General features: G+C 29.3%; 1 protein-coding gene across 4 annotated transcripts in view; it reads right to left on the reverse strand.

Moving 5' to 3' along the window:
* The window catches only part of LOC105149436 (CUGBP Elav-like family member 1-A), a 562,295-nt gene that overhangs the window by 507,979 nt on the left and 28,652 nt on the right, over window positions 1-25,664 (reverse strand). Inside the window, exon 1 of one of the 4 annotated variants that reach the window (XM_087403811.1) lies at window positions 4,567-4,583. The exons of the other annotated variants lie outside the window; for them this stretch is intronic. The gene's annotated coding sequence lies outside the window, so the exon portion shown is untranslated. Of the gene's footprint in view, window positions 1-4,566; window positions 4,584-25,664 lie in introns of those variants that run through there. 4 annotated transcript variants of the gene reach the window in all.

The raw sequence follows: 25,664 nt of genomic DNA on the forward strand, positions 1-25,664 counted from the left end.
CTGTCTGTATTTTTAAATACAAATCTTTATTCTAAATATTTTATTTCTTCAATATAAATTTTTTTGTATATAAGAATCATGTTGTGAGTATAAATATCATCTTAAATGTTACGTAGAAATGTAAAGAAAGGATATCAACGAAATATTTAGATAGACCGACGTAATTAAGGTCAGAGCACACAATAACTTTGCGCATACACATAGAAATATTTGCTTAACCTTTGAATTATGTAAGTATTTTACTTGAGATATTAGACAATTCAAATATTCCTTTTTTACAAAATATAAAAAATGATAAAAATATTCTTTTCACAATTGCATAAAAAATACCCCTCTATCTAAAGTAATTAAATAAATAACTCTAAAAGATCCTATATTTTCTTTAAAGTAAAAAGAGGTTCTCCTGTTAAGACGTTTAAACGTAGAAATTCCAAAAATTATTAATCTCACATTTCTAAAAAATCAAAAATAGTTTTTTTTATTGTCATTCCAACAATCGTCTTGTATCGCTTCACATTTATTCTTTTCACCACAATGACAGTTGGAGACTCGCAGTAACGAGAAATTTTCAGCGAATGTAATAGAAATAAAAGTGGTTATTGAAATTCTTCGAGGGTAGGGCGAAATCGCTCCCGCGGGCCTTTTTCTCTCTTTCTCTCTTTTTCAAGCAACTCCAACGTCGCTTAGTGCCATTCTTTCGACAGACCACGTGCCTTCAGGCTGGGATTGAGCCGTTAAGGTATTCCTGAAGTGAACAACGTGCGAACGTCTCTCTTGCTCGTGACTCGTTCCACTTCTACGGCCTTTTCCTTTGTATATGCAGCCCTTTTCCTTTTCTCTGTACCATCGCTGAGCGTCGGTTAAATTTATTCGTGAGACTGAAACTGAATCTACCGCAATGAGACCGACGGGATTTACCGTATCGCCGTAGAAGACAATCTGGAAAATAGATGAAGCGCACTATTCCACTTCGCATGATCTTTCGTAACGTCCGAAGCGATCGCTGTCTTAAACAGAAGACTGATATTCCAGTAATGTGATTTAATTTCGCTAATGGATAAATGTAAGTCTGTTAGAATTTGTTAGATTAATTACTTTTATGTTTTAATATTTCTACATTTTCAGCAGATTTATATTTTTTTCAAAAAAATACTAAATATTAAGATAAAGATTCAATGTATTTCCATAATAACATATTCTTAGTTATAATGTTGTTTTTGAATAAAATGGAAACATTTTATTCGATATTACAATTGCTTGTACAGTTTCCAACAATCGTATACAATCAGACACATTACGAAAGTCGTATGCTAAACTGTTTTCTGCATATTTCTTGCAAAATTCTTCGAAGATGGTAGAAAGAATTGATGAGGAAGCGCGACGGAAAGCGCGCGGCGCAATTTACCGAGATAAAAGGTAATTCCGATTATTAATGACACTATTCCTTTTGCGCGTAAAGAATTCTGCAAGGATTCCATGTTTCGCTCGATATCTTGCGGGATTAATAATACAGAGAGGCGGTAGAAGGGGACGGCGGAGGATGGCACAGAGAGGCAGAAGGGGAAACGATAAATTACTGTACCTCCGCACTTAGCCTCGAGATACCGGCGGAACTCCTCGCTACCGATATCCTAAATTTACATCGTCGACCAGGAAAATCTTTCGTGAGAATTTCATTGCGCGAATCGCGCGAGAGAGGGTCGGAGCCGGTCGGTAATTCACTTCGCAAGCACGAATCTCGAGAAGGTTATCTTATCCGCTTTAGCCCGAGTCGTTTACTCCCAAACACATTCTGTAAACGCTCCGGGTACATTGATCTCCAGTTTTCTGCTGAAGCCCGCCAGGCCAATGTAGTCTGACAATAAAATTTTCTTATCCTTTTAACAGCCTTCTGGTGAACACCCTTGTTGAGATGGAGATCCTTCCGCTGTTAAACGAATTAATTAAATCTGTAATTTCTCTACCGAGAATAATTGATTTTAATATTATCATCGTAATAATATCCTCAAAAATCAAGCGTTCTAAATTTGATCGAATAATTAATTAGCGAAAATTGTTGAGTCGCAAGATAAATGCTGCTTCAATATATAACTGTTAATTTTGTTAAAAGTCGTTGACAAATTTTTGTACATATTTAATTTAATTGCAAAATATAAATATGTCACTTTTTATCTGTAATTTGTTACCTGTCAACACATTTGATTCATTAAAGCTTAATTCATAAATCTGCTTTTGTTAATGAACAATTATAATTACTAACTAGCTAGAGGCCATCAAATGATTTAGACAAGATCGCTCATAAGTCCAATAGTTTAAGACGGATTTTCCAGAAAACCGTTTGTTGCGCAATATCTCGCAATAGCCAATTTGCTCTGAAAATGATGATGGTCAGAGAGAATAAGAGCAGAGAGATGAGAGCGGTGGAAGAATAGGGGGATTGTCGGAAAGAGAGAAACTCTATATCGGAGAGTAATCGTACAGAGCAAAAGCGAGAGACGGTGAAAGAGGATGTGATACGGAGAAACGCCTGCAGACATCCCTTAGGCCGCCTTGCAGTGACGGGATATGCGATACATACGCTACGCCAAATGCAATTTCGCTAATTGCCAAGGATAATGCCGTTGGTGCCCATCTATGTTCGTAGTTTCGCTCATGCATGGCGCATGGTATTCCACTTGTGTATTAAATGGGTCGTACGCAGCTTCCACGAAATTCAAAGTGGGTGTATCTCGCCTCGACAGATTAACTCTTTGTGACTCGGCAATATAAAGTCCGTGTTAAAATATAAATTTAGAAAACGAGAACGATATGTCCCTCGGAAAAATCGGAAATTTTTAATAAATGATTTCTATAATTAAAAAAAATTAATAACTTAAAAAAATAAATAGCATATGATATGACGCTAAAATTATTTCCATGATTTCCATGATGATAATAAATAATGATCTTATCTAAAATTATGTACGTGTTAAAAAATATGTCAAAAAAAACTTAAAGAATTTCGAATGTTTTAAAAAAAAAACAAAATGTTATTATAGTGAAAAACATCGTATACCTTACAGCAAAACTATTTAATGAAAATAATACGACATTAAATTTTATTTAACGTTTGGCATAACATTAAATAACACAAAAAAATATACAAAAAAATTTTTATATCTGGAGATTAGACCATGATAGCCTTTTACGCTCTGAAACCAAATCTAATGTCTAAATTGCTTTATCACGTCACAATTTTTTAATCAGCGGAAAATAGCTCGATTTTTCAGTATTTTTAATCTATCAACTTGTATATTACCAGCTTTATAAACTTGCATGTTGAACTTATTTTCTCTGTTTTACCTCAGATTGCATATTAAAAGCAGCTAAGTCATAAATGACTCTAAAACTATTGGAAAATCGAGCTATTTTCCGTCGATAAAGAAAGTTGTGACGTGATGGAACAATTCGAACAATGAATTAAATTGATACATAAAAATGTCATAGATATCAGAATTTCTGGATTAAATATAAAATTTTGTTTCGTGTATCTGTGTAATTATTTGACATAAAATCAGAGTATAAACGTTTTTTTCTATTATTAATTACAATAACATGTGACAACTCACCAAAGCATCAGATCTTATGAAAACGAATATTTAGAGTATATTAATTCTGTTGCAACGTGTAACAAAAATATGTAGTACGCAAATTTCATTGACGATCTAGGCAATCTTCTGCGATTCGATATTTCTAACGAGTTTCGTTTTACCTGTCATCTACCAACGGTGCGTGATGTATCATAAAAAATTACGTACGCTTCGACCGACTCGTATATTTGCTGATGCGGACAGCCCTCCTCGTCGGTTTAAAGGCTTGCAACATGATGAAAAACGCGACTATAGAATCCAGATAGCGCGTATATTTGCCAAGAGAATCCATTTGGTAAATATTAGATTTCGAGATTCAATATAATGTATCAATGGAATCAATTGCATTTATAATAAGTAAGTTATGCGCAGTGTTTCGACATATTACTTTTACTATATTATAAGTATATACATGTAAATATTCACTAAAATAATTTTAAAAAACTAAAAAAATTCTGACGTTAAATATTGATGCGATTGTAGAGAGAATTGATAAAAAGCGTTTTGTAAATATTCTAAGCTATACATGAAAAACAATCTCAATTATTTAAAACGACGTTAAAAAGTTTGGAAAAAAATGATTTAAAACATTTTTTAGTTCAAAATTTTTAACTTAAAACGGACAATAACAATAAAATTTATAATATTAAATTATAATAAGCACATTTATATTTTACAATATATACTAATTCTTTTATTCTATTTATTTTTGAAAGTTGGTAATAAATAATTGCCGAACATTCTACGTTCTTCAGGAAATAGAGATTATTTTCTCTGCGTAAGAAATGACAAATCCAGAAAGTAAATACAATACTCTCTAAGAAAATTAAAATTTAAAATTTTATATTTATCTACCTTTAATCTTTCCTTTATAGCTTGATTTTAATATTTATGAAACAATATTTTATTCTATTTTGATTCTGCATTAAACTATTACCTTTACATGATGGATATAATGCACTTAACAATCCATTATATCGTCAATAACGAAGAGCCTCTTCCAACGATCAGTTCAGGTGTCGCTCTATGAATAGTCCATGAATATCAAGTACATAGATCTTGTGTCGATCATCTTGATTCACTAGTGACCGCATGGCATTCTGAGTGTTTCGGAATTGTCAAAGCAAGTGTGACCAAATACACTTATTCGACGATCGGTATGTAACTGTTGAAGTATTTGAAGGATATATTCTTTCAAATAGATCATATGTAAAACAAAAACGTCCGTTAAAAAAATTCAGCACATTTAAATAAATTATGGTAAGTCAAATTAATTTGTATTTAAAGATTAAATAATAATACATTTTTTGTTAAAGCAAATACGTTGAAATATAATGCTATTAATAATAAAACGATCTTTATTATAACATTTAGTTAAATATGACTAAAAATAGAATTGTTAAAAATTTAAATACGGTTTAATTAAAATTGGTTAAAATGCAAATCTAATAAAAATTTAAGAAATCCCTGATTTTTTCGTGAAATCTCTAACGTGCGTTAAATTATAAATCTAGCAAAATATGTTACATGGCGAGTTATTTTCCATATCGTCCCGCAGAAACGAGAGCTATTCTCTCTCTCTCTCTCTCTCTCTCTCTCTCTCTCTCTCTCTCTCTCTCTCTCTTCTCTCTCCCTCCCTCCTCCCTCCTTCTCTCTCTCTCTTCGCAATCATTCATTTGCAATTTTTATCATTCTTCGTATTTAATGAGACAAATGCCAACTTGATGCGACATTATAATAACTCAGTAAAATAATAAAGTTCTCCGCTCGCACTTCGAGGACGAGCAAGTCTCAATAAGAGGAGATGCTGATAACCGTGCGCAAGTTTACACAACGGAGGGTCGAAAGGTCAATATTGCCAGCCCATCGAACTTATCTCCATGTCACAGGTCCTCACCTCCGGTGTGCGTACGTACGTATATAAGCTTCCAAGAGGAAAATTTCTGAGGGAGTCACCGCGCCGATGCGTGCGAAGACTTCCTCGTTGCGTTATTATCTTATCCGTGCACTCATGCGTGCCTACGAATCGGCTAAGCTTTATTATGAACCCGAAAGTTACACACGCGCGTTAGCTACGAAATCAATACATACGCGGCTTATCTTGCTTCCGCATATTATCTTGAACGTATACGGTTGGCTGATATTATTGTGGATTGCTAAATCGCAAATGATTCAGAATAAAGTTCAAACGTAGGCAAAAAATTTGTTTAGGCCGCAAACTCTGATATTACGGCAATGAGTTTATACTTTTTGATAAATTTTAGAAAAAATATGTGTGTATGTGTGTCAATAATTGTTAATTCGTAATTATATATAACTATTGAATGTTATATTTTAAATAAGTTTTTAATTATTATATTAATTTAAACAATTCATAGTATGTTTTACAAGAAGAAAATGCACTAATTTTCAAAAGTAAATTGAAACTTTACTAAAAATATTCCAAAAAAATACACAATTTAAACAATGTAATAATTTATGTTCTAATAATCACAGAAACAAAATATTAGGAAACATTTTTGACACAATTTTATACAATATGTAAAATATATTTTTACGTAAGCTTATACTTTATCTTTAATACTAAGCTTTATTTTTTCAAGTTAGACAAAATATATATTTCAATTTAAATAAACTCTAGGAATCAAGCAATTAAAAACAAACCTATAACACGTAACTGTTAATAAGATTTTAATTATGTATTTATATTTGTATTTTAAAACAGAATCAAAATATGTTTCTCTTCGATCGTCCCCAAACTGTTCTTCTGAATATTTTCCTTGGCATAGTCGGCATGCCGGTACAATAGACAATATTTAGTAACACACGCTACATGATATTGTGCGGATATAATAGTGGCGCAGAGAAATAATTGGTTGTGGAAGTATTTTAATAAATTAAACAAATTTAACATACAGTGCAATTTTTGTGATAAAATTTATAAGTACGGATTAGAGATGACTCCAATAGCACACTTATACCAATCTCATAAAGTATATAATAAAGAAAACGTCTTAGATTGGATAAACGATATTCATCCGATATGGCAATATTTCTCTAAAGTAGAATTATATACTGTAAAATGTAAAATTTGTAGCGAGATATGGTGTGATGTATATAATAAATCATGGTTAGAGGAACATCTGATACAACGACATTCACAATTAATAATTGAGATACGAAATAAAATTACAAGTACCTGGCTGCCGCTACATTTCACATTGAACACCGAAAATTGTTCTACAAATTGCATGCATTGCAATTATTCTATTAGAACATTTTACGGAATAGATGTGTTAAAAAACCACTTGAGACAAACTCATAATATATGGGATTACGTAGAAGAATTGGAAATTGTAATGTAGATGCAAGGACACAGCTATCTATATAAGCTAAAGAAAATTATATGACTATACAAGTTCTTATTACGATAATATGCTTTAGAAAATAAAAAAACTCAATAATGGTAAATATCGCAAATATTAATGTTTTTAATATTAATGTTTTATTGTTTAAATGATTAATATATAATTCTACTATTTATAAAAAATAGTTTGAAGTATTGCATAATATATAAAAATATCATCTAATATAGCATCTAATATAGCATCTAATATATAAAAATATAATATCCGTATAAAGTTATGTTTTAATAATTTACCATCAATATATTACACGTATTTTATAAAGATTACAATCATAATCTAATTAAATAATTTTAATAATTTTAATCATATTAAGTTCTATTAATTTAAATTTGCAGTGATCTATATATATTATCTAAATATTCGATAATTGATATTCAGTGAGGAGTTCCTGTACATGTATTATAGAATCCAAATTGTAATTGCATTTGCACATTTTTTTTTAAGAAATATGAATAATAGAAGTTTTGATTCTATAATTAAATATACATAATTGTAATGCAATATTGTAAATTTAATTACATTAATAATATTCTGGTTTCTTAATCACTCTGTGTATACATACAGGTCAAATTACAGAAGCTAACAAGGATACACATCCCTCGACAGAATCTTGAGGTCATATTGTATGTAACATTAGTAACAACAATGTTAGCTTGGACACTACATAATACATATATAAATAGACGTACTTGATGAGTAATTTCTCGCTTTGAGTTATTACGTAATGTAAAAAAAATCAGTTCCACGACTAAATCAACTATGTATAAATTTATGATTTACTATCTGCTTTATTAATTACTTATAATTTATTATTACTATACCTTTTCATTATATCACATGTTCATTTACATATTTTATATAACATTTTGTATAGCATATACAATTATATTATAGCTATCCATATATTATATAAGAGTTGTAAAACTTCTTGATACTGTAGCATTGGAATTGTTCAAAATAATTATTATCCGCTTATTGTTAGTTAAATTCAAGTTAAATTCATTAATAATTTAAGTATTACTATTCAGATGATATATGTATGTAAAATCCGGATTGTATTTATAATTCTGTAATCTGAATATTAATAATTTTAAAGTAATTATAAAATTTTTAGAAATAATTGTCAAATATGTCATAATTAATTATAATGTAATTATTTAAATATCATACATAAAACTTGCTTTGAATTTTATATTAGTATTTATACAAAAGTTGATAAATGTAAATAGATCATGATATAATTGATATAAAATAGACGTATTTTAATAAAAATGATTTTGATAAAAATGATTTTGATAAAAATGATATTTAAAAAGCATATTTTATTTAATCTATAATTAATTAACGGTAAATATATATAACAATATATATGATTTGTATATTTATATATATATATATATATATATATATATGATTTATTTATTTAGTTTTCCCTTTATTTATCAGCTTATTTATTAATATTAAACGTTTTGGAAAGAAAATCTTTTTCTTGATATAATATATTCTTAATATTTTATAAATTATTATTAAAATATATTTTTTAATATTAGGAATATTTGAAACATTTCTTTAGCAATCATGTTTGTAACTATATTTATATATTTATATATTTATATCTTTGAAAATATATAATATTGTATAACATTTAATATTTACATCACATGTAAAATATATTGCATAACAAAGTATATTTTAATGGACATTAAGATATATTTTTAATATATTTTACATATTTTTAAATTTTTAAAGATTTGTATAAATTATGATGTATACCTTTATTATATTCATATTTTTATTACAATGTAATATTATTATAGTATTTAATTTACTTTTTTAGTTTTTAAAATTCATAGTGAAGCATATGTATGTATGTATTTATGTATATATTATCTATTCCAATTTTTATTAACTAATAACTTTTCCTTTTACAAATATAAATATACGTCCAAGAAAGACTATATTTAAGTACATATAAAAGATAAAATCGTTAAAAACTTAAAAATTTCATTTTTATAAATTATAATATATCTTTTATATATATATACTCTATATATATATGTGTGTATATATATTAGGTGTTGGAATTAATTCGTAGCGTTTTACAAGTGATGGGAAGTACTTTCATTAATGTATTTTTTAATGCTCATGTGAAATAAATAACATTCTTTCATTAAAAACGCACGCATAATTCCAACCTAATTATATATATATATATATCTATATATATCTGTGGTACGTAATATATTTATATTACTAAAATAGAATATTATTATAATATAATTTTAAATTTACTTAGACAGTTTTCAAAATTTATAGTCAAGTATCTCAATTCCACACGTATCTCAAAGCAACCCCAATCGTCGGTTTTACCGGTGCAATTTGCATCACCCCGTTGACAATTGCTACCAGCAAAAGCTCGCAGACAACGCGTGACTCTCGTCGTCTCTCGAGACTATACGGCATACATCTCTCTTCAATCTGGGGATTTTTGAATTTCATATTCCACGGAGTGCTCACACTGAACCTACCCTTTCCTATGCCTTCCTATGCCGTATACAACCCCCGCAAACCAAGCCAGCCGGCGTTATATTATGCGTAATTCATACCGCGACGTAGCGTATCATTGTTCCGGGAAACAGAGGAATCCCATTACCGGTTGGCAGCTGAACTCTCTCTGTCGCGGGGCCACGTTTTAGTTGCGGTCGACGAAGCGAATCCTCGCGCTCTCGTTCGCGCGACCACCTCCCTCACGTTTCCCATTCGCCACTACCACCTTCCTCGACGACGACTCGATTGAAAGGACGAAGGATCTCGCCAATCTTTGTTCAATGTCGTCTAGCATGAATATAAGATATCACGAATGTTGTCATGAAACGATCGCGATGTTTAATAAGATATCGTTAGGGATAAAAAGTACAACACATTTTTTAATTGATTTCAAATATTGCAATCGTGTACATTTATACCCAAATTGGAAAATTAATAACAAATTGGTTGCATTTAGCAGAAATAACAACTTTGCAACTATCGTAAAATTCTTTAACATGATTATATATTGTATTTAGATCCAGTGAAGAACTAAGAGCAAAAAACAATCATATTAAAAAATTATTACAGTTGCTCACAAACAAAAATGCTTTTTGTATTGAACACAACCAATATATCACATTTATTATATTGTTTTTGATGCACCAAGACTAACAACGCTACAAAAAATTTTAGAGTATGATAATGTTTTATGATAATGTTTTTAATGCACGAGTGCTTATTATTTAGAAAGCAATAATTTGTCTTAAAATAATATTATATTTTCAACTTCATATGTTTTTAAATCTTTAAACAATACAAAAAACTTGATGTGAAGAAAATAAATTAAAGAGTTCTATGACCTAAATGTTTGAATGATTGAACGATAACAAACTTTTTTCAAAAATGTAACTCGACGAATTAATCTGAGTATTTTGTTAGAGAAGTTTGTCTCTTCTCGACATTCCTATGCGTATATGTAATATCAAATATACGGTCGAATAACATGTCAGTGGATGTAACAGTGATGCAACAGTTGCGGAACAATCTACGTCATTCTTTTCGCTGGCTTTTGTCAGTGCGCGAATAGCCGGTACGATTGCAACCTTTATCGTGCGTTTCTCCGAGTTGAATGCGATGAATCAGAGCGAAAAGCGAACAACTCGCTAGGTCACGCCAAACTAAAATATCTACTCGAGTATCTATACTTTATGTGACACAATTCAATTGTGGGAAATAATGGAGAAATGTATATAACGAAGCATACATAGCTAAAAATCAGTGTTAATAAATTGTTCAAATATTATAAAATCTCTTTGAAAAATAAATTATATTGTAGAATTATAAATTAATTACAATTCTAAATTTGCATTATCTCTCGTTTCAATTAATTCATTTAACACTTCACAATCTAAATCTTTATATTTAAAATCATTATACATGACAGTATCTAGAAAAAGTAATACCACTTCATTTTTTTTTGTATCAATCTCTCATAAAAACTGATTCCTATCATTCTACGATAGTCGACAATTTGTTTTCCAATATATCTCCCACGCAAAAACCCGATCGATGTCTCTCTCAATATTTTCGCACACTTTGTTACGTTCGTTTCTCCCTATCCTCGAGATTCAATCTTTCTAGCGTCGAATAACAACCCCGGTTGGACCATCTCAATACCATATCGTAGAATGCAAATGAGTTGCTATCCGCCCTGTCTATGTCCTACGAGAGAGGTGACATGGTTCCTGAGTTTTCTATGGAGCTTTCGTATCATAGCGCAGCCGGTTGTAAACTCGAAAAGGAAGACGGTGGAGAGAATATCTCGCGTCGACGCGCCTCCATACGTCTGCGTAAAATAATGGAAATTCTACTCCGTCACACACGTGCAACCACATTCGTAGCTCAAGCTTGTATTCTTGTATCTCACCTTGCATACGAATGCGGATAGTATTTAATAGTTTAACGAGATCATACAATACTTATCAACTTGCTTCTGACCAACTCAGATGACCTGTTGCTCGTTAAACATTATAATATTATATTCTACTCTAGATGTCTCGATTTCGTTCTGTATGCATCGAAACATCTCGACAATTTATAAGATCAAGTACAATTATAGAGGCAGATTCGTCGATTACAGGTTCAGCTATCAGGTTAACGAAACAATTAAATATGATAGTTCCATTTATAAGAGCAAGTAAAGTTTAATGTTTTTCTCTATTCTTAATAACTGTAATTTTTGAAGCAATGAAGTCAGTTGTAATAATTATGAGGGATGTATAAAATCAATTTAAGAGAATTAATTGTTAAGTGAAATTGAACACTTATCCTATTATGCAAATTGCAATGTTAAATTATATTATATGCAAATTACAATGTTAAATTATATTATAAGATGTTATAATTTATGATAATTAAAGTTTGATTTCGAGGATAGAATTAGTATCAAAATTAGCCGAATGTAATAATAAATAGATTTTATAAGAGTAAATCATAATGTTTATCTCAACTTAATTTTTTCAAAGCATTTTTTTTAGGCACTAAATGCGTAGTTTGAATTAAGTTGTGGTCAAGCACACATTATCAGCGAGAAATAACCGTTAATTAAACATCGAAATGACATAGAAATCATTATATCGATGTAGATTCGACATTATAATAAGTTATTTCTCACTAGCTTATACATTCTTAATTATTCATTTTAAATTCTTAGAATATTGGATATACAAATATGACTTTACGGATTTTTTTTATAAAAAAAAACGCATTTCGATCGTTTTTCCTTCACAGCTCGGTTCAAATGTATTGGTACCCTTCACAGTGATAGTTTCAGACTTCAATTTCCAATTGTGCATCTTCAAATTTTTTCGGCTTTCCATGCTCTTTATCATTCAAATCAAAATCATTGCTTCTGAATCATTTGAATCACTTTTCACACATGCTTACCGATGGAGCATATTCTTTGTAAGCTTCCACAAACAAACGATGACTTTCAGCTGCATTTTTCTTTAGAAAAAAATAATAAAGTAAGACTTCTCACAAATGGCATTTTTCCGGTACAAAATTTGACATTTTCAATTTGATACTTTCTTACCACCTATCTTGACTCATATTAGAAATATTTAACTAAATAATATCAGATTTAACAAAATTCTCCTTCAAATAAATATTGAAATGGACAGGATAAGTAGAAGAAAATATTTAATGAAAAAAATAAATAAAAATTAAATTTTTAAATTAATCGAGTTCCATATTTAGACTTTCAGTAATGTTTTAAGGAATTTTAATTTTAAAGTCAAATAACCATTTCAAACTAACATTTGACCGATCGAATCTATCAATATGTTCAATAGAATGAATACTTGTTTACCGCGATGAAAAGTTAAACTCATTCTGATCTCGTCTTATGGTTTTTCCAACAAATTCCATGCAATTTATTCGCAAACTATTTTGCAATAACACTCTACGCTCGGGATTAAAAGCTCGATAATATTTACACGCGTAGTATATGCAGCAATATACCGGAGTTCCTCACGATCTTCGTTTCGCCCGGAGCAATGCGCGTTAAATGAATTTCAACTTCACTTCGATTGCTCCAATTCTTGGCGCTCGCATTTTCCATGCATATGAATTAAGGCCATGGATAATAGTTTAAACGAGGCAGTGGCATTCTCTTACTATGAAGTTCGTGACCTGTTGCACCGTGTCGAAACCAACGAGTCTTACAACTACTTTATATGTGATATGTTACTTGTTTTATAAGATCAATCTTCAAATTATGTAGATTGCTAGAATTGGCATGAATAACAAATAAAATTATCTTACAACTAACTATATGTTTAAATTATATGATTTAAAATGTCTTATCAATAATAATGCCTAAAATAATTACATATTTTACAACAATAAATACCGTTATAATATAAAGTTAAAATAACAAAAATATCATGTAATTGATATGTTAATGTAATATATATTACCACGTAATACAAAAAATATAAAATGCGCAATTTAAAAAAGAAACAAAGAGATAATTGCATATTATTCTGTCAACATAACTAATCGCGCATGCATATAAATTTCTCTGAAACATGATAGCTTAACGACTTCTTACTAACGAATTCGCGACCTGTTGCATCAGTAGAAGCTATGGCATTTATGAAGCCTTAAATTTCTTGTAGGGCGTATGCTATAGTGCGCCGCTCTTAAATCAGTAATTCTTTAATGTAAGCAAGCTTTTCACATTTTTCCTTTTTTACGTTTATACTTTTGAATAATTAATGTAATTATTTATTGACGTACAAATTTAAAAAGAGTTATAGAAAATACGAAAATAAATGTATATAGATAGAAAAATTAATATTTTGCATTCTGTTTAATTAAACTTTATTTTTTATTATTTTTTAATTTTTATCTCATCATACGTTATTAATTTCTTAAATAAATTTTTTTAAATAAAATGAAATATTTATATATAGAATATATTTGTGTTACATTCTGGTGCACAAAATAATTTTCATTATAAATTGTAATAATTTTTCGATGTTTTTTCAAATGATACGATACAAAGGTATTTGATTTCAACTCAGACAAACATTTATAAAATACTGAAACGTATTGAGTAGCTTCGCATTTTAATTTGATGCTTTTTATTATCACGTTTCTCTGCTTAGTTCGTTCGCGCTCATTCCAATGTTTCGCTTATTGTTGGCAATTTGTATAAAGGCGATACATCAAAGCGAACATCATCAACGCGCGAAATTCGACGATTTCAATTAGTGTCGTTCCGAGGGCAAAACTCGCAATAAAAGCGGTCCGCGAAATCTGCCTGTCCCACGGATAGTTTTACATTTCGGCGGACACGAAAGAGCGCTCTCCGTCGGAGCGTGTCATTCGTTTATGCAGAACAAAACGAACTTTTGTTCGCACCAACGAAAGTATTGTCGTCTGACTTCACATTGAGGCAATATATGTATAAACAATTTATTCGACGAAATTGTTGTTAATTTTATTTTAATTTAAAGTAATATTGATTAAAACTTAAGAATTTAATGTGCAATACAATACACAGGGACACGAAGAAGTATTATTTTAAGTAATTTTTGCACAAAAAAATGCATTATTTTCAAAAATTTTTAGTGCAAATTAAGAAAATTATATTAATGTATCTCTTAAGTATTTTTTTAAGAAACGTGAATAGAATTATATATACATATATGTATTCATTTATTAAATTATATATATTGTGCATACATATTGTGTATTTATTATATGCATTTATTAAATTATATATACAGATGTAGAAAATGAAAGATTTAATATGTTTGCTTGATATTCTCTGTTCGTTTAAACCTTAAAATATTTATATTTGCTATATTTTCGAAAAGAGCTTGATGACACTATTTGTTTGATACACACAAATACAACAGCAAATCACGCACATTTCATAATAATGAAACATAATATAAATAAACGTATTGTTGTATAATTAAGCCACGGATTCGAGAAACGCAAGATCAATAGGTACGTATATCCAATATAACTATTCCAAGGCTACTTCAATTTTTTAATTAAAATGTATATTGATAACATCTACAATAAAAAAGCTCTATATAATATTTAATTTTATATCTTTTTATTTCAAACATTTATATTTAAGATATAGATATCTATATGATATCTACATTTTCAAATTTATTAAAATAATATTAATAATTTTTTTCAATAAAACTGTATGACTTAAGAAATATTTAAAATAATACAATTATTTTTATTCATAGTTAATATTAATTCATTTTTTATAATAAGAGAGAATGTAGGAATAATGCAACATGTACCATAGTGTACATATAAAAAGTTACTCTCAATAAAAAAAAAAGAACTATTCGCGTGTGCCTATATTGTGTGCATACATGTGTATACGTGTGCGTGTATGTGTACAATATTATTCGCCGAAGCGGCAGACCCGACTACGAAACTCAATCAACGAAAAATTTAATTTACCTTTACAATGTCTATAAAACCAGGAATATCATTCGTATCGGTCAACACGCACAAATCGGTGAGAGTCTCGCGATTATACGAGAAGAGAGATATCATATGATCCCAGATAAAAGCTTCGTGCACAAGGTTCGCACACCATTCCCCTCGATGCGTCCGACGAAACGCTTTGTTGCAATTAGTCGTGATGCGACGAGCTCTGGTACTCTGTGCTCAGCCAACAACAATCGGAATCGCATAGTTCCGCGGAGTTCAATCACGGCCGACATGCGAAAGAGGACTTGCGCATATTGGATCATCGCGTTCGAAAGTTGACGTCGTTTTCGCATGCACGATTCTACAATTTAATGTTTTACTCTTTGAAAAATATTTGATTTCTCTACGTATATAATAGACTTTTAAAAAATCTTTGATTTCTCTATATGTATTGATAGACTTTACATGTATATTATAATAAAACAGCAAATTAATCTCAATTGAACGATATTGTACCGTTTCCAAATTACACTCTTTTATTTATGCATTCAAAGATAAAAAATTTTCAAACAAGAAACAATTTTTTAAATATTGTATAATGCCTTCTATTTCTTTAATAAATATATTATTGCAAGAAAGAATGCATATCATATAAAGTGAAACAATAAAAGAATAAATTTTCGTGCATTTATTTTCAATATAGTCATAAAACTACAAGTATCATCAACTTTTTTATTGAAATAAAGCAACATTTAATAAAACCGTTTTAAATGATATTAAACAAAATATTTTATTAAAAACAAAATATGTAAAAATGAAAACTGTGTAGATTTAAAACTCTTCTGTAATATTCGAAAAAAATGAGTTTTATGTGCACAAACGGTGCATGCATGCCACCACGAACAGGAAAACAAAGATATTTAGTCAACGTCAGCAACAAGCTAATAATCTGAAATGTCCATCAATCACAGGAGCATAATTAAATTATATCTTAATTATTATCGAACTGTACCACAAAATGATACTTTTATACATTGCGTTCGTATAGGATTGTGTCGAAATAGCAGAAACGCTGGATTGCAACGCGAGCATTGTGAAAAGCACAAGCATGTCTAGAATTCCTGCTGAATAAAATTTTAATGGAGAAATCAAGTATACGTTTGATCTCTCCGTTTCTACCCGGCTTTCGCACAGCCCGAACAATCGCGGAAAGTATGCCGTGCATTTCGATAGTGAATTCGTTGCTGGCGTCGCACTGGATATCGGGCGCCGCCGCCACCGCCGCTCGTTGTACAGAAAAGCCAATAATTCAGTGAATTTTTACACGGTCGAGCACCACACTCCCCAAATATTCACCATCGAAGTCCATGCGAAAACAACGTAATAATTCATACCGTGCGCCAGTTCAGCGCGCTTTACACAGCAACCCTTTTTAATATACATCTCGATCAAACTCCTCGATTATAGCGCGTAAAAATTATTTCACATTTGTATTGAGCAAATTTCATTGCCAAGATATACTGATTCAAGTACAATACACTACGAATATATGCAAAAAATGGAAGATGCGAAAGAGAGAGAGAGAGAGAGAAAGAATTAATAAAAATCTTAATAAAAATTTTAGAATTTATGAATTCTTCTAATAATATTAATATGAAATGCATTTTTTTTCAATATTATAGTACGCAATAAGTTATGGAACATGTCATAACAATTCATTGTAGTTCTCGCAGTATTTGAATGATTTTTAAATACGAATCTTCAGTATCTTCATTTTAACAGTAATCTTCGTTTTAAGATATTATCAAGTATAAAAGATATTGATTATTATAAAAAGATTTTTTAAATTATATTTCGCTTTTATGACTATGTATTTTTTTATAATGTTTTATTCTTTTATTTATTTATTATTTACTATCATTTATTATAATATATCCTTCATTATCTTAAATAAAGATTGAGTAATAATTTAACAAAGTTTTTATCATATTTCTATACCTTAATAATCAATACTTTAAATTAAGAATTACTTGTTACTCATGTCTAAAAACCGTTCAAATAACTGCGACAAGTACAACAAACTGTTACGACATCACTGTCGTAAATTACACGCACGGTACACATCCGGCCTCAAGTCTCAGACATAGAAATTATTACCCGAAAGTCCCACGAAAAAAAACGTCGATATCGGACATTTCCTCGGTATATTGCTTCTCGCCTGAGGGTGCTCGAAGAGAGCGAGGCGACAGTATCGTTGGCTCTCGGGTATCCAACGATTCCCCCCGAGATGGCTACGAACTGCGACGTAACTCTTGTTTCGCCGCAGCAAATATTTAATTCCGCAGTCCTGGAAAAACAGGATATTGCCAATGTTCCTCCCCGCGACTTGGACACCCCGTACCCCGTCATGAACCCCATGGCCTCAAGAGTAGCTTGGACGTAGACGCCGCCGTTGGGAAATCTTATTTCGACGAAGAGCTAATTCGATGTACTTCATTGATACGTTGGAGGCAAGAAAAAAGCAATGACCATCGTATTCCGTTTCTGTAATAACTTTACAATTTCCCCGAGTTATCATTTCAAAATTATAAATAATAATTAATAATTACAGCTGATTAAGTATCAATTTTTTATCTAAAATAATCAAAGTCAAAATTTAACTTTGTGTTGAATGACATTCATCCTCAAGACTTACAAAAATGAGATTAAACAATAATTAAATTCAATAAGATTTTTTAAATTTTTCTTTGCTTTTATTTTAAATCTGGTCTGTAATAGTAGATTCCGTTAGCTAAAAGATTGATTATATAACAATAAGATAAAATCTGTTTATAGATAAAATTTCTCTCTCTCTCTCTCTCTCTCTCTCTCTCTCTCTCTTTCTTTCAGAGTGAAAGTAACAGTGAAAGTAATTCTTTTCTTTCAGAGTGAAAGTAATCCTTTTGCTCTTCATACGCATAAAGAAGCGTGGTTATTCGCGACCGAGTGTATCCGATCGGAGAAATCAACGATGCAAATATCGGCGTGTAACAAAGCGCCAATGGTTCGCCACATCACACGCGATCACAGCCGCCTGCGGGACATGTAATGTTCGGCCGATATTGTGCGGTTTCAGGTGTTTAGCAATAAAGAGGCGCAACGTGTCTCCAACATTCCGGCGCGTTGCTACGCGAATACTGAATTCTCAGAGCTTGTATGAAAGTAATTTTAGCTAAACCTGGTTCTTATCGCTTATACAGGATTTTAACAATAAAGAAAGATGCACGCATGCTTAAAAACATATGTTTAAATGATAATAAATTTTTTATTCATATATAGATAGTTCAATATGTTTTAATTATAAATATTTTAATTTTTATTATAAACAGTATGTTAAATTTTCATTCCTTTAGACTAACTATATTGCTTTCTTTATGTATTTTATTAATATATATTTTTAGGTTTTCTTTAAATTTATTTTGTAACGTTATATTTTTTTGACAAAGTAATTAAAATTTTAAAGGTAATAATAAAAAGTCCAATTAATATCAGGAATGTCATATAAAGTTTCGCGTTTTATTATATATTCTCTTGTTAATCATACTTTAATGATTAAACGTGTGATAATTAATTGAGACGATTAAATTTTATTTTCGTTTAATTTAGATTAAAATCATAATATTATCTCTCTTGAAATGTAAAAATTTGAATGAAATTGTATTCCAATTGAGTAAAATTATAAAGATAATAATAGGAAATTAATTTACAAGTATATATTTAATTAAAAATGTGATTTACTCTTCAAATAAATTTTATATATATTGTATATATATATATGTATGCATAGATTTAGTGTAAGATGAAATAATCTATGTATCAAAATTAATTTGAAATGTAAAGAACATAACATTTGTTTTACAACAAATATATTTTATATAAAAAAAATAAAAAAGCTTTAAATTTTTTGTTGCAGCAACAAATGGATAATTGAAATTTTTCCTTTGATTGATAATCGACTGACAAATTGCCTTTCATAACGTATATGAAATTACCGAACTTTTTTTTCTAACAAAATTATTTTGATACTATTTTTCTGTGCGAAAATATTAGCGATTTTATTAATCCGCAATTTTTATAAAAATCCTTTATAAACAAAAGGTATAATCAATTTTGTCTCTCCATAACTAAATTAATACTTTCTTGCGAACTAATCGATCGAGATAAACATCTCTGCACTTTTAAACTAGTTTGAAGCGCTGTAGTTTCAGCTTTTTGAAACAAAATCTCGCTGCGATTTTTCTGTATGAAAATATTGGTGAACATGTCGATCTCAATTGATCTCGATCAATTAAGAAGTCGATTAGCGCTTATACTTCACTCGATAGCGGCGTATCGTATTTCGGAGCACATGTACTACACATGTTTCGCACCTTTTTTGATAACCTGTTAGCGTACCTGTCAAATTACAAGCAAAAAATACGCACATTGTTCTTTCTTTCATACATCGTGTTCATGCTGGATTTTCAAAATATAATATAGGTCTGTTATTTATCGTTGCATTTAGTTATACTAAAAATTCAAATATACATATAAGTAGATTCCAATGTATCTATTTTATTTTAAGTATAATACAATAAATATATATTAATTCAATCAAGAAAAGAGACTTTATAATTCTACGAAAAATAAATGTAGTAACATGAAATAAAAACTAGTCTTCGTATTCCGCAACCGCCTACGTGAAATGTCTGAACTCTTAATATAATACATAATATATTTATTCAATGTAAACAATATATTTAACAAACAAAATGAAATAAGATTCCTCAATATTTAACAAATTACAGAACAAATATATATAGGAAAAGTCAACACAATAATTAGTATGCAAGTATATATAATAATAAAAATTTAATATATATTAACACAACTGTATCTTCAATTTCGTATGCGTTTCGACTTACTTCAAGTCATTCTTAACGAATTAAATAAATTATTACGCTCTCTTATAAACCGCGCGTGCAACATTCACTATATATATTTATTCTTTAATAATATATTTGCCTTGTGTAACGAAATGTATTTATTTTTAATACGCACTGTTGTTTATTTCAATTTTTATTACATCCATACATACAAGATGGATATTCTAAAATATTTTAAGGAGTGATTTCTCACACACAAATTCGAGACAAAAACTAATATATAAAAAATTAATTTATCAATTTCCACAATTTATTGAATTATTCACTCCCTTCTTCTCTTCGATACGACAAGTCTTCATGATAGTAGATCCCAATGAATTGAGATATGAAATTACTAACCGACACAATAATTTCATCAGTCTATATATCAGATCATCAGCAATTCTTTTAGTCATTTGAATTTTTCATGAAATGTTCTTCCATTGCTTTTTAAACTTACGCAAAATTTTCTAGATTGTCCTCTCATCTCCATTCACACATATTACACAAAACCTTATAGTTCAATTTTACTACCGCATAATCTAACATCCATGAAAACTTATATACGCATATACGATCACCACACACGAACAATCCTACAAATATATTCACATCTCATAAATATAAATATATATACTTTTATGTATAAAACTTAAATCTATAATTACGTAGTTTAATTTTAAAAATAAATTAGATTTCAGTAAATAAATTTCTATTATAATTTAAAATATTGTCGTATCTCATCTCTAGTTTCTCTTATAAGATTGTACAAGGTCCGTTCCTTGGTGTGTGTGTGTGTGTGTGTGTGTCATATAGATTTCTTGACCTAAATTTAAAGGATTGACGAGCACACTGTTTCATATGAAGTCGTAGCATGTTGACCTGCATGGACCCTTACGCAAGTATGCTCGACTTGCAACGTCAGTGCGTTGACCTGCGACAGAACATTCTGAAATGTCCTTCCATATACTCTGATCCCCACGTTTTTCAAAATAAAATATAAAATTTAATTTATTTTTAACTGACTCAGTCACTTCTTCGCATCGTGCATCGTTGCATTTAAAAGTGCCGCAAGTAATCGGACTAAAAAAACTTTTTTTAAAGCCATTTTAATTAATATCCTTTGAGTTCAAACTGTAACCCTCATTTGATGAAACTGAATACTTTATTGTGAGCTTTATAAACCTAAGTGCTATTCAGTGTCGTGCAAAAGACTATTATTAATCATTAGTCTACGTAATTATCCGCAAATGCTTTCGCGAGTGCACTCTAAGGAGAAGGCACAGAAGAATATAATCAATACCAATCTTGCGCTAAAGGAGCAACTCTGAAGCAAATAATTTATCATGTGAATATTATTAATTACTAATTATTTATATAATTATTTATTTAAATGATTTAAATAAAAATTAATTAGAAAAAAAGTTTTATATATGAAATTTTCAAAAATTACTTTTTCTTAAAAGTATTTTTCTTAAAAATATATATAACTTTGTCAGATTAAAGCAATTCTTAAAAGAGATCGATATTTGAAAAATAATTATTTATACAAAAAAAACAAATTTTTTATTTGTTTTCTGAGTAAATATATAATAAAATAGTTATTTTTTTCTAATTAATTTTTATTTAAATCATTTAAATAAATAATTATATAAATAATTAGTAATTAATAATATTCTGACAATGAGCTTAATTCTTTGCGATCTGCTGATGGCACAATGAACGTCTGCCTAACTGCCCCCTCTCCCTTCCCATTTAACCAAAATCTAATAAATAAATTATATAATAATGCGCTATTTATGCGCTCTCAAATTCACAAAAAAAATGTTTGCGCTCGTTTAGCTGAAAAAAAAGTTTTTTATGAGGAGGGGGAGGCTGAGTAGGCTGTCAACTCCCTCCCCTTCCCCCCACGTATTAATAACCAATTTGGAAAATCAAATACACAGGATTTGTGTGCTATTTATGCGCTTTCATATTCATATAGTTTCAATTTTTACGCTGCATCTTTTAAGACACTTTCTCTTCCTCTTGGAGCAAACAGACATATTCATCCCTAAGTCGTTTAAAAATTGCACAAAACACTTTTATATTATTATAATTTTAACATTTTTGCATGTCTCAGAATTCAGAAAGTCCATTATACGACTATAAATTAAAATTAACATTTTATTTTTTACAGATATACAACTAATATTGCATGTAATTGTTACAGATAAAAACTAAAAACACAAAATGAAGTACTTTAACTTTAACTTTAATAGATGCTTTTATATTAACACGAGTTTACGATATCGTAAAAAAATATGCGGTTTAGTTTGTTCATGGCCGTAGTTTGTTTCAGCCAGATGGTACCAGTATAACAATAAATACACTGACCGCAAAGTATTAATTTGGATCTTATATCATTGTGTGTTGCAGAATCAATATAGTCAACATAACGTTATTCTGCTATTGCTCGGAATGTGAGTAAAAAATTAAGTTCAATATAATATTTTATACTAAAATAACAAATATCTATGAAATAAAATTGCATTTAACATACATATATGCATCATATAGTTAGAGAAAGAGTGCCAATATAAAAATACATCTCACAATCTGTATATATTATCTTAAAATGAGCTAGGATAAATTTTAAAAAGTTGTATATTTAATCCTGAAAAAATAAGAAATTATTTTATATATATTATGTTTGCTTTTCGTGATATATTTTCATATATATTATAAGATATATTGCGAATAAAATAATTTCTGTAAAACGTAACGAACAATAATTTTCATGAAAGAAATGTTATAATCTCTAAAATCTATGGAAAAGCTATTAAATGTTATAATTTCTTTTTATTTTTTGTCGAGCACTCATAATGAGATCTTCAATAAACTTGGAAACACCATGAAAAGATAAATAAAACAGGTGAATAATATCTGTGTGATATCTGTGTGATAGAAGAAGCAGTATATAAAAAGTCTAAGTTCTCTTGTTTCATGTCTAAAAACTTTGGCAATTCGTTAATTTCTCCGGTTTTTTATACTTGATTGACTTTATTAAAGTTATGAATTTATAATATATATATAATTTTTTATATTCGCAAAATGAGATTGCTTCTTTTTTAAACAATCAATACTGTATCAAGTTAATATAATTTAAATTAATTAACTGTAATTCAATCATATTAATAACAAATTATATTAATAATATGTGTAATAATGTTGATTAATATAACGCGAAATTAATTAATATTCTAATCGATGTCTATAGACATTTTTGATAATTTTGTATATGGTCAATTAATTAATTTGATAGCCTCTTTGAGAAGCGTTTGTGGTTCATGCATCTTACAAAGAAATTAAAATTTTTGTACCCTTGTCTGTTAGTGATAAGAACAAACCAATAAATAGAAAGAAGTTTTTCCTTTCTTTCCAATTTGAGGCTAATATTGTCTGAATATGGCTAAAAGTGACAAAAGTTAAATCTATATTTATAAGAAAATTTAAAAAATTGTGAAGACAAATTTATAATAAAGAAGAATAAAATAAAGAATAAAATAATAGATTATAAGGTTTTTGTATATCTGTGAGATTTTTTATTGTATAATATCGCATTTTCTTACATTTGCTAGATTCACACTGGATCCGACGTTCTACAATTAATCAGAAAGCAGAATTTTATTTCGTATCGATGATATGAAGCAAAATCCTGTTTTCTGATTAATTACAGAGCCAGTATGAATTCAGCAATTATTCTCATATCTCAGATGATCGCGAATAAGTAGAGAATTCATCCCCTAAATCATTAGCATGTAGGGCTTCTTATAAATCATTTGTATCTTGTGATTATACGTAATTATTTGATGCATTAGTAAAGATATGTATAAGTAATCCTAATAATATTATTAAAAATTCTATAGTCATTCTAGAATTATTGCCATTCATGGCGTGTGATAAAGAATTAAGATTCTTTAAATGGGAAATTAAGCTAACAAAAACATTAATGTTTAGCTCACAAAAAAATTCGTGCTTTTAAAGCAGAGAAAATTTGTGTTTTAAAACAGAATTTGTGTTTTCAAAGCAGAGAATAGTGCATGTAGACAATTGAGCTGTAGGCGATAATATATGTACGCAAATGTAACTCCATTTATAAAAATTTTATTTGTGCGGAAAAGTGCATGTAGGTAATCGAGCTATAGGCAATAATTTTTGTGTACAAAGAAACTGTCGGTAAAAGTGATATAGGCAAACGATACTGTAGACAATCAATTTGTAGGCAAAAGGAGCCATCTCTATGGAGCATTTCCTTTGAAAATCTCGAAGAACGTAATGTCGATAAGCGTTATCTCGCAGAACATAATATCTATGTGCTAGTAATTAAAATATTCTTTTGCAAATGAAAAAAATTATTGAGAAATTTATTAACGATCTTTTTGTTCGCGTTATATAAAGCTAAATAAGTTTTATAATTGTAAATAGATAATTAAAGGTTTTATTCATAAAGTGTTATCATATACATTTCCGAATATTTTCATCCGTTTAGAAAACCTTAATAATATAACTTATTAACTTGATTATAATATTAAATTCCATATATTATTTTATAATTTTAACTTTTCGTAGCCTTTTCATCGAGCTTTTCACTTATGTGATTAATTAGCTTTTTATGAAACAGAACACAATAATTTAGTACAAAAATTATAAATAAATATTTAGCAATATTAAAGCAAAGAAAATAGCTTAGAAAATTAATCATATATAGAAATAATAATTATATTATACATATAAAATAACTATAAACGATATCTTAAGATATATTCAATTGACATACATTATTCTTTTCTACATACAAATGTACACATGTAACATTCTTAGAAGAGAAAAAGAGAAACGACGAGGTATATATGCCATTACAAATAAAGCTACTTCTCTCGAAAGGGTCAAATGGAAGAAGTTTTACGAGGGTACGTGTTTTTAAAGCGTTTGTCGTCCACTTTATATTGTACGTCTATTTCAGTGAGTGTAGATACGAAAGGTTCGGATAGTGACCTAGGAAGTGGGCAAACGATGGAGACGATTTTAGGAATAGAGTGTGACGCGAAACACTATGGCAGACACGAGCATCAACCGGTGCACCAAACACCGTCTGCATTTTATGACCGGCAGTGAAA

The sequence above is a fragment of the Acromyrmex echinatior genome, chromosome 3 (genome assembly GCF_024713525.1).
Source record: "Acromyrmex echinatior isolate Ae372 chromosome 3, ASM2471352v2, whole genome shotgun sequence".
Lineage (NCBI taxonomy): Eukaryota > Metazoa > Arthropoda > Insecta > Hymenoptera > Formicidae > Acromyrmex > Acromyrmex echinatior.